Source organism: Atractosteus spatula, assembly GCF_055471065.1.
Source record: "Atractosteus spatula isolate fAtrSpa1 chromosome 10 unlocalized genomic scaffold, fAtrSpa1.hap1 SUPER_10_unloc_15, whole genome shotgun sequence".
In the NCBI taxonomy this organism is placed as follows: domain Eukaryota; kingdom Metazoa; phylum Chordata; class Actinopteri; order Semionotiformes; family Lepisosteidae; genus Atractosteus; species Atractosteus spatula.
In genome coordinates this window covers 371,125-380,643 of record NW_028296618.1, presented here as the reverse complement: position 1 = coordinate 380,643, position 9,519 = coordinate 371,125, and the positions used below count along the sequence as shown (strand labels likewise).

At 39.6% G+C, this 9,519-nt stretch overlaps 1 non-coding gene across 1 annotated transcript; it reads right to left on the bottom strand.

The window, feature by feature from the left end:
* Positions 1-333: 333 nt before the first annotated feature.
* Positions 334-405, bottom strand: trnaa-ugc (transfer RNA alanine (anticodon UGC)). Its single transcript has one exon. It is a non-coding gene; the product is annotated as a tRNA-Ala (tRNA).
* Positions 406-9,519: the final 9,114 nt, after the last annotated feature.

The window sequence follows — 9,519 nt, the reverse complement described above, 5'->3', positions numbered from 1 at the left end:
AGCTTTCAGCTCAGTGCGGAATCCAGATGGAGGACTCGCTCGGTGAATGATCTCTCAGGAAAACCCGGGTGAGATTCAACATCCCGGGTGAGGTTTTTCTGCAACAGCCATGACAAGTGTGAAGACGTTCTCTGGATTTCCTGAATGTGACTTTAAATTAGTTCACATTCTTTGGTAGTTAACAGAACTAAATGCTTTGGAGGTACATTTAAAACTGCAGAGAACACTGTAGCACTTCGAGTTTAATTGTGTAAACCTGGCTCTCTATGAGCACGAGCAAAGAGTTCTCACTCAACAGAAGACAGCAATGTGAGCACAGTAACATAAAGCACTTGGAGATGCCCGGGATTGAACCCAGGACCTCATACATGCAAAGCATATGCTCTACCACTGAGCTACATCCCCCACATAAAAGGCTGTGGAAGTGACTTAGAGATGTGCAGGTGCTCACAGAACACAATCCATCTTTTGCATCTTTTAAGTGCTCTTGATTAAACTATGCATAGAAAAACAGCAGTACTGATGATTTTCATGGACTGATGCACACTTGTTCTGTACAACTCCAGTGATAAAACCTTGTCTGTAAATATTGTAGAACGTAAAAGGGTGAAACAATGCTCCAACTACAGGAATGGTAACAGAAAGGATCATTTTCTTATTTAATACATCCTTTTGAGATGCCTTGTCAACGCACACAGACGTTAGAGCTGAACAAATATTTTGTACACAAGACGGCAGTGCGATATTAGAATTCCTGTCTTCTTGATGGATTCAGACTCCTTCTCAGAGGTCCATGCTCGCCAAATAAGTTTACAGCTCTAGCGGCAATGCTTGTTAATAAGACAGAATTAAGCGTTGCTGTGCTTTCCTAAATGAGGCCCCATCTCACTCTCCCTCTCTGTGGTGCAGCCACAGAGAAAGTATTCATGCAGGCTGATTAAAGATGTTTTCTTTTGATAAGGGACAGTTCCCAAACGGAGATGCACTTAGCTAAGCCTGGCTATCATGATCAATGGTCATCCATTGGCACCTATCTGTCTAGGGAGTGCCGAATGGACATCTGGACTGCATTCCTAAGTGTCAGGAGTAAGTGACTCATATCTCACCTTCATCAACCAATCAGGGATTGCCAGGGCGTGGTAACACCACGTGGGTCTCCAATGCCCGCCAAACTCTCAACCAATCAGCACACATCTGTGTCTTGGTCAAAAAGGGAGCAAAAGAGTAGCTCGGAAAATACCCAACTCAACAAGCAAGCGCGTTGGTTGCTCTTGCTCTTAATGCAAGGAGCTGTTTTTTTTCCGCATTAATCATTATTAACCAGAAACAGCTGCACAACTGGTCGCATTTGTGGTTATGTCACTTCTCTGCTTCAGCAAGGTCAATAAAAGACTCTGAAAGTAGTAGAGAAAAACTGAATTAAAATCATATTAGCAATTCTGAGCGATATCTGCATACAGGCAATCCAATAAGAATGTTGAAATCTTTGAATATCATCTCTCTATATATTGCGCTGCTTTTTACTTGGAGTAAAACTATTGGATTGGAGGAATGCTAACCGCTGGGTTAAAATGTATTGTTGTTATTTGGAGAAATCAATGAACTCGTGATTTCATAATCACGTTTTAAAAGACGGTCATGTGCACAGAAAAAAGACAGTGCTGATTATTTTTCTGGAGACGGAGCACTGATGACCTATCCGAGCCAATTGATAAAGCTCACCCAGTGGATACTCTAGCAGAACATGGAAGAAAGTTCACCATTGTAACCAAGGCAACCACAGGAACAACATCAAGAAGCACAATCAATTCCCCATTTAAATCTTTCGTGTAAGGTATGCTATGTGAAAGCATGAAGTAAATCCCCTGATCTCTTTTGAACATGGACAAGGTATTTCTGATGGAGCGCTATGAGCAAAGATTTAATAAGCTAGTCCTGCCGATGATTCAGCTTAAAGAAGTAAAAGCTTCACAAACAAAAGCAGCTCGCTACCACAGCCAATATTAAATATAATTGGTGGCACTTTACCATGTGCACTGGCTCAAAAGTGATCTCGGCAGACGTTGTTCCCTACGTAAAGCTGAAAGCGCCAAAGAGCATTTCCATTGAGAAAAAAAAAATCTGCCTTGATGTTAAACATAGAGGGCCGGTCTTTTAGAAGTTCTCCCTCTAAACACCTTGTGCAGCCTCCCGACAGACTAACATAAAGCGCCTTTTCACCAACTCAATTTATAATACACCCCTCAAAACTCACAACCGAATAACAATCCATCCGTATATTTGATTTCCAAGATCCATTCAAGGCAACTTGGCTCTTCGCAAGCAAATAATTTCAGGGAAGAATCTCAGTTTAGTCAACTACTGGTGCATTCAGCACACCACTTGCTTTTGCTTGTCAGGGTGGCCGAGTGGTCTAAGGCGCCAGACTCAAAGATGTGTGTTTTTTCAGCTGGCTTGGGTGTTCTGGTCTCCAAATGGAGGCGTGGGTTCAAATCCTGACCGCTTCTGTTTTTACCTCTCTTGAATTGTTCCAGTGCTAGCTGACAGTGAATGACTGAAATATAAAAGCAGCAGAAGAAAGCAAGCAACTCAGTGCAATTTGTGAGTATTCTGCACTGTTAAAATGCACAGGTTTTCATACTTTTTGGAATTTGTAGCTCAAGAAGTGACTCCTGTTTCATTTTCTATTCACCAACTCGATTTGCATTCCGCCCCTCACACCTCACAACAGAATAACAAACGGCTTCATGTGCCACAGCATTCCCCTGTAGATTCGGTTTGCACTATGAATTAGGTGACCCCGAATGAAATATTTTAGTGTTGGCTCAAATGTGAGGAATTTCATGAACCCTCAAAAAGGAACGCTTTCAGAGAATGCCAGCAATTCAAAGCGTGTAAGCAGCAATTCTGCAATTTATTTTATCGGGGCTGGTGCTTTCCGAGTCGATGGCTCCGCATTAGAAATGAGAAGTGCTGAACTCTAAACATGTTCTTGCCATTACTGCTACTCCTGCTGCTACTCCTTCGTCCTCGAAAAAAGAAAAGACAGGCATGTTTTGAGTCTCAAAATGATCTTCTGGATCCACAAGAAACATGTAAATTTGATTGATTCCGCAGTATTTTGGATGTACTGTACTTATAACTTCCATCGAAGAGAGATTTCATCAGTTGCATGAAATTGAAACTTTCGACTTTTTGTCTGGTATTGAAAATATGTTAAAAAAAACATAAACAATTTTCTAATGAACAACTCATGAAGTATTGCCAGGATCTATATTTAGCGTTTGGTAGTGATAACACTGCTGATATTGACTGAGTAGAAATCTATGTTGTATTGACAGCTTTATCTGAAGCAAGAAATCCTAGAACGCCCTCTATGAAGTTTTAGGATTCATACCAAAAGATGCCTTTTGTTTCCCACCCCAACTGCTGCTATTGCATTACACATTATGTGAACATTACCAGTTTTGGTAGCTTCTGGGCATGATTTTCCTAAACTGAAACTTATTACAAAATTATTTAAGATGAACCATGTCCAAAAATTGTAAATCAGGACTAATTTTAATATCAAATGAAATTACTACAGAAGAAAAGGTTTGATTTATATAACTTATTTTTTTTATTTTTTGAAATGGGCTCACACATTCAGACTCGTTCTCAGTGGTTCTTGCTCACCAAATAACTTAAAAGCTGAGGAAGAATGCTACGAAAAATACTAATCAAAATACAAAATAATAATCATTATTAACCAGAAACAGCAAAAAAACTGGTCACATTTGTGATTATGTCGCTTCTCTGCTTCAGCAAGGTCAATAAAGGACTCTCTGAAAGTAGTAAAACACTAAAGAACTGCAAAACTGAATTCAGAATCATATTAGGAATTCTGAGTGATGCCTGCTTACATGCAATCCAATACGGATGTTGTCTTTAAATAAGAATTCTCTATGTTTCCCTGCCTTTTCCCTGGAGTGAAACTATTGGATTGAAGGAATTCTTATCACAGGTTTACAAGGTGTCGTTGATATTTGGAGAAATCTATGAACTCGTGATTTTTATATACTTTAAATAACAGCCATACGCACAGAATAAAATGACGGTACTGATGATTTTTTTCTGAGACGAAGCACAGATTATCTTTCCAACACAGCTGATAAAGGCAAGCCAATAGATACTCTAGCAGAACATAAAAAAAACAGAATCAATTCCCCACTTAGATCTGACATGTGAGGTATGCTTTGTGATCGCTTGAAGTAAAACCCACGATCTCTTTTGAACTTGGACAAGTTATTTCTGATAGAGCGCTATGCAGAAAGACTTTATCAGCTCTACCTCTGAGGACGACTCGACTTGAAGACGCAGAACGATAAAAGGAACACAACCGACATCATAATTGAGGGCACACTGTGATTTTCACTGAATCAAAAGTGATCTTGGTAGACAAACTTCCCTGCTGAAGGTGGAAACGAGAATTTGTGTTGAAAAGACGAAACATTTTTTTTCCCTGCTTTGATGTTAAGCTGATAAAATAGCTTTTGCTCCATTTATCAAAAAAACACATGTCCCCCCATTGGATTCCTAAACAGTAGGAAGGTGGTTCTAACACAAAAACACCAGACAGCAATGGGATTGGATTCCACACCTCCGAAAAGACTGAAGCCTTAAGCCAGAGCCTTAAACCACTGAGCCACATTACCTGCCTGGATAAAACAGGGTGGCTTTTGCTCTTGTCGCCCGACTTAGTGGCGTTATGACCGTGGAACCAACTGCACCTGCTTTTTCTGAGATGCTTCCCCTCTCATGGCAAGATCTCGACTTCTTTAACACCTCTGGATATAGTTCTTCTGTGAAACAGGCTTCACACCTCTGCGTACAGCGCCCTTGATGTCATTTTATTTTTACAGCAGCCGCATCCGGAAAGTTGTGTCTTTTATTTTTTATTTGAACAACAAAACTACATACAATACAAAAAAGAGCACATATAACGTATCAAGAAAATCGTCAGCGGTACATGCTATAATACAATTACACTTTATGAAAAACGATTACACAAGGTAAATAAAGATAAGGTCCACACAGCTTGTTCTTACATTTCGAAAGAGTCCGTAAATACCCCTTTATGTCTATTTTGAACTGTTCAAACGTAGGACTCTTCCCAGACCATTTCACTCTATACCACATTCCTAAACGAGGATGCATCTCCTGTTTTAGAACTATTTTGGCCGTGTGGCTTATACAACACACCCACAGTATTCTAATGGTGGACTGCAGATCTGTGCTATAGTTCAGTCGAATTCGAAGGATCCAGCAATCGTACTGGATTTGAATGGGATTCTGAAATGTCTCTTGCAAAAGTATTTGGGTTTGCTTGAACCTTTGATAAAAAAAAGTGATCTGATCTGAAACTACCCAGCTTACAATCTCTGAGGTAGTTGTCACTAAACTCGGACGTGATGTGGCACACATGTGCCGTGTGCCTTTACTTTTGTAAAAAACTGGTATCGGGAAAAGTTTCTTAATATTTCTTTTGATTAGCATGCAAGAAAATGTGATCATTACCTATGGAATTTCCCGCCAGCCTGGAGCTTGAATTCACAACCTTGAGATTCAGTGTTCAAGAGTCACAGAAGAGGTCGGCCTGGTCTTCAGTCTGCCAACAATAAGCTCCGGCAGTGCTCCTCTGTAAAGCAGATTGTTCAGATCGGTTATGTGGGACGGCACTTCGATATTAAGATCGTTTGCAGCACACGCATGGTTTCCCCCCTTCACGCAAAAAACATAGACGAAGGAAGCTCTCTTGTCTTGGGCTGCTGACTCCCGGATTTAAAGCGCTCTGGGTGCCAGCTAAGTCTCTAACAAGCACACTATAAAGACAGGAATTACACTTTGCTCACGTCACGCATGGAATGGCGAGGCTACTTGTTCCAATATTATCTAGTCACACCTCATATGGTGCCGATTCCTGGTTTTCATTAAAGAAAGAGCACTGCAAACACCGTAAACAGTGCAAAACGTGTGATGAAAGAAGTCTTTTCCCCCCTTTGTCTAAAGCAGAACACAGCGGAGTCATGCCGAGGGTTGTGAGATCAAGATTTCAGTGGAGCACTGTCGTCTACGTCTTTAGCTACATGAGTAGAACATCCTCTTGTACACGGAAAGCAGATTGAGATCCTCTGACATGAAAAGTGCCAGATAAAAGCCATTTCTCATCCTTTCTCTTAGTGGTGGAGCTATCGCATGTACAGATGCAGCCATTCAAAATGAGCGGTAAAAACCCGCAGTGCAGTAACCAACCCGCAGGGCACCGTAGGGCACCGCGGTAAGTGATTGGCTGGCCAAAATGACCGACAGGGGCACTCGTGGTGCATTGGTTGGTAGTGAAAAGATTTAATCATTCAATGTCTTTACTGTGCACATTTCAATCCACTTAGTTTTGAATATTTATATGGAATTTTACCACTAAAGGGAAATTTTAGTAGCTGAGCATAAAAAGAAGAGGAGCATAACGCATCTGAAGGTCATAAACGATATTAATTTTGGAACATAAACATACAGTATATAGCTGGTCTTGGTACTTTAAAGAAAAAAATACACACCAGTATTCCATTTCTCCCTAAACATTTTAAGCTTTGAAGTCTTTAACTAACGTGATACCAGAGTCAACAAGCATACTTTTAGAATTTGATTAAAAGGGAATATAATATGGAATCGCGTATCTAAAGAATTTAATAACGGTATGATTATATCCGTGTACTGCGACAGGGCTGTGTAGGGCTGTTTTGCCTGCCTGTTCATGCGACCTGTCTTGTAGCCTACTGGTCTAGGTGTGTGACTACCAACTGGCAGGTTGTGTGCTCGAAGCCAGCTGGTTCTGGACTTTTCATTTAACAAACATTTCTTCGAAAAAATAGAATAGCGATATTATGGACAATCAATTGACTTTTATATTTCAAAATATCGCAACATGATCGATATTTGCGATATTTTGAACATATCTTCCCTTCTGACAGCGGTTCCTGCTTCTAGTGTGTGTGTGTGCAACAGAGTAAATTTTTATAGAGAAATGGAGGCTGGACAGTATGTGTTACAATATAAACATTTATATTGATTTAAATCGTGTTCTGATTTAAATCGCAAACGCGTGTTTAATTATGTGTTTTTTAATCATAATCAGGCTAATGCATTTCTACATTTTCTGTATGAACCAGCTTAGAGGTTCATACAGAAAGACAGCTTGTGTTTAAATTGAGTGTAAGGTAATTTATGCTTCTAAAGTCATGGTCAGCATTTATTATTGTACTGTGCTGTAAACTTTTTCTGTGCCTAGTCACATTATTTTATTGCATTTTTATTGCGTTATTAAATCCGGTGGCGCTGTGTGTTAGTTTCCTGACTCCCATGTTACATGGTCTGTGATTGAATCCCATAGAACTATGACTTTATTTTTTAACAAACATTTCTTTGAAAAAATGAAACGTTTCCCTTGGTCAGAGATTAAATAAAACCTCACTCGCACCAAACAAATTTATATTTCTAAATATCACAAAATACGTTCATTGTCTTCCAATCAAGTCGAGTTGACATTGGAAGCCTGCCACACCCGGACTGTTAAACCAACGCATTAGCACGTCAAAGCCCATCGAGGGTATTGAGCCAGTATTGGCTTTAGTATTCCCCCCTCTCCCCTCAGTTCAATTCAAGGTGTTTTATTTGCATGACAGATGGGTACAAGCAGTGTTGGGTATGTATATTGTAACGCTTACGGCAGACAGGCACTGTGTAAGAGCCGGCGCACCAGAGCAGCGTACCGAGGGAGCGTCTGCATTTCTAACTTAGTTTTTAAAATTAGTCAAGCAATATGAAGCATCTCCTTTTACTTAGTGCCTGAGCATAAAAAGAATAGGAGCATACTGCAACGCATGTGAAGTCCATAAACGATATTAATTTTGGAACTTAAACATACAGTATATGGCTGGTCTCGGTACTTTAAAGAAAACATACACACCAGTATTCCATTTCTCCCTAAACATTTTAAGCATCGAAGTCTTTAACTAACGCGATACCGGAGTCAACAAGCATACTTTTAGAATTTGATTAAAAGGGAATATAATATGGAATCGCGTACAGATGCAGCCATTCAAAATGGGTGCGTTATTTTGCGGCATACCCCGGTGGGCGTGTCGCGGTATCACGCAGTGTCACGTGGTTAATCGCGCATCATTTGACGCTCTGCCGGAAACTATCCGGCGTCACCTTGTAAAACCGCCAGGGGGAGCTTAACCTCTCATGTACAGCATTTGAGCCTTTAATTTTGAACAGTGTATTACAGCATGTTAATCTTCAGTCATTAAAATGTTGGTATATTTTATGAAAGCAAGATTGCTCAGTTGGACAAAAGTACACAACCTACCTTTATCAGAAATATTTATGCATCAAAGCCTTTACCGAAGATATTACTAATAGTATTAATAATGGATGACTTTGGACAAGCTGTATACTCAAAGTATAATTTCTTTAGCACATTTGTACAAGCACTTGGAATCTGTCCAAGCCATACTTTGTCAGGCATTTTGTTTTACTTCAACGGGCATAAAAACTTCCTTGCTTTTAACAGGGCGTTTCATAATTTCTAACTACGAAAATGATTTAAAATGCGACACCTATCATTCAACTAGAGCTTAAAATATCACAAGGAAAAATACACACCGGTATTCCATTTCTCACGTTATACCGGAGTCAACAAGCATACTTTTAGAATTTGATTAAAAGGGAATATAATATGGAATCGCGTGTCTCAAGAATTTAATAACGGTATGATTATATCCGTGTACTGCGGCAGGGCTGTGTAGGGCTGTTTCGCCTGCCTGCTCATGCGAGCTGACTGTAGCCGACTGGTCTAGGTGCGTGCCTGCCAACGGGCAGGTTGTGTGCTCGAATCCAGGTGGAAGGTGCTGGACCTTCCAGTTTTATTTATTTTTTAATCGCGTAACATATTACCGTATGCAAACTGTACTGTATACAGTATGTATATGTATATTTAATGTCTTAACTGTGCCCGTTTAAGTATTGAATATTCATATCTAATTTTACCACTGAAGGGAAATCTTAACATAAACATACAGTATATGGCTGGTCTCGGTACTTTAAAGAAAACATACACACCAGTATTCCATTTCTCCCTAAACATTGTAAGCTTCGAAGTCTTTAACTAACGTGATACCGGAGTCAACAAGCATACTTTTAGAATTTGATTAAAAGGGAATATAATATGGAATCGCGTATCTCAAGAAATTAATAACGATATAATTATATTCATGTTGCAAAAGAACTGCAACGGACATAAAAACTCCCTTGCTTTTAACAGAGCGTTCCATAATTTCTAACTACGAAAATGCCAGGTGAAAGGATTTGTAAACATATTTTGTTAAAGCAAGTCAGTTTTTTCTGCAACACATAAAATACATTTTTCCAAGAAAGTTTAGCCTTTGTCACTAATGAAACCACTAAATAAAGACATAAATA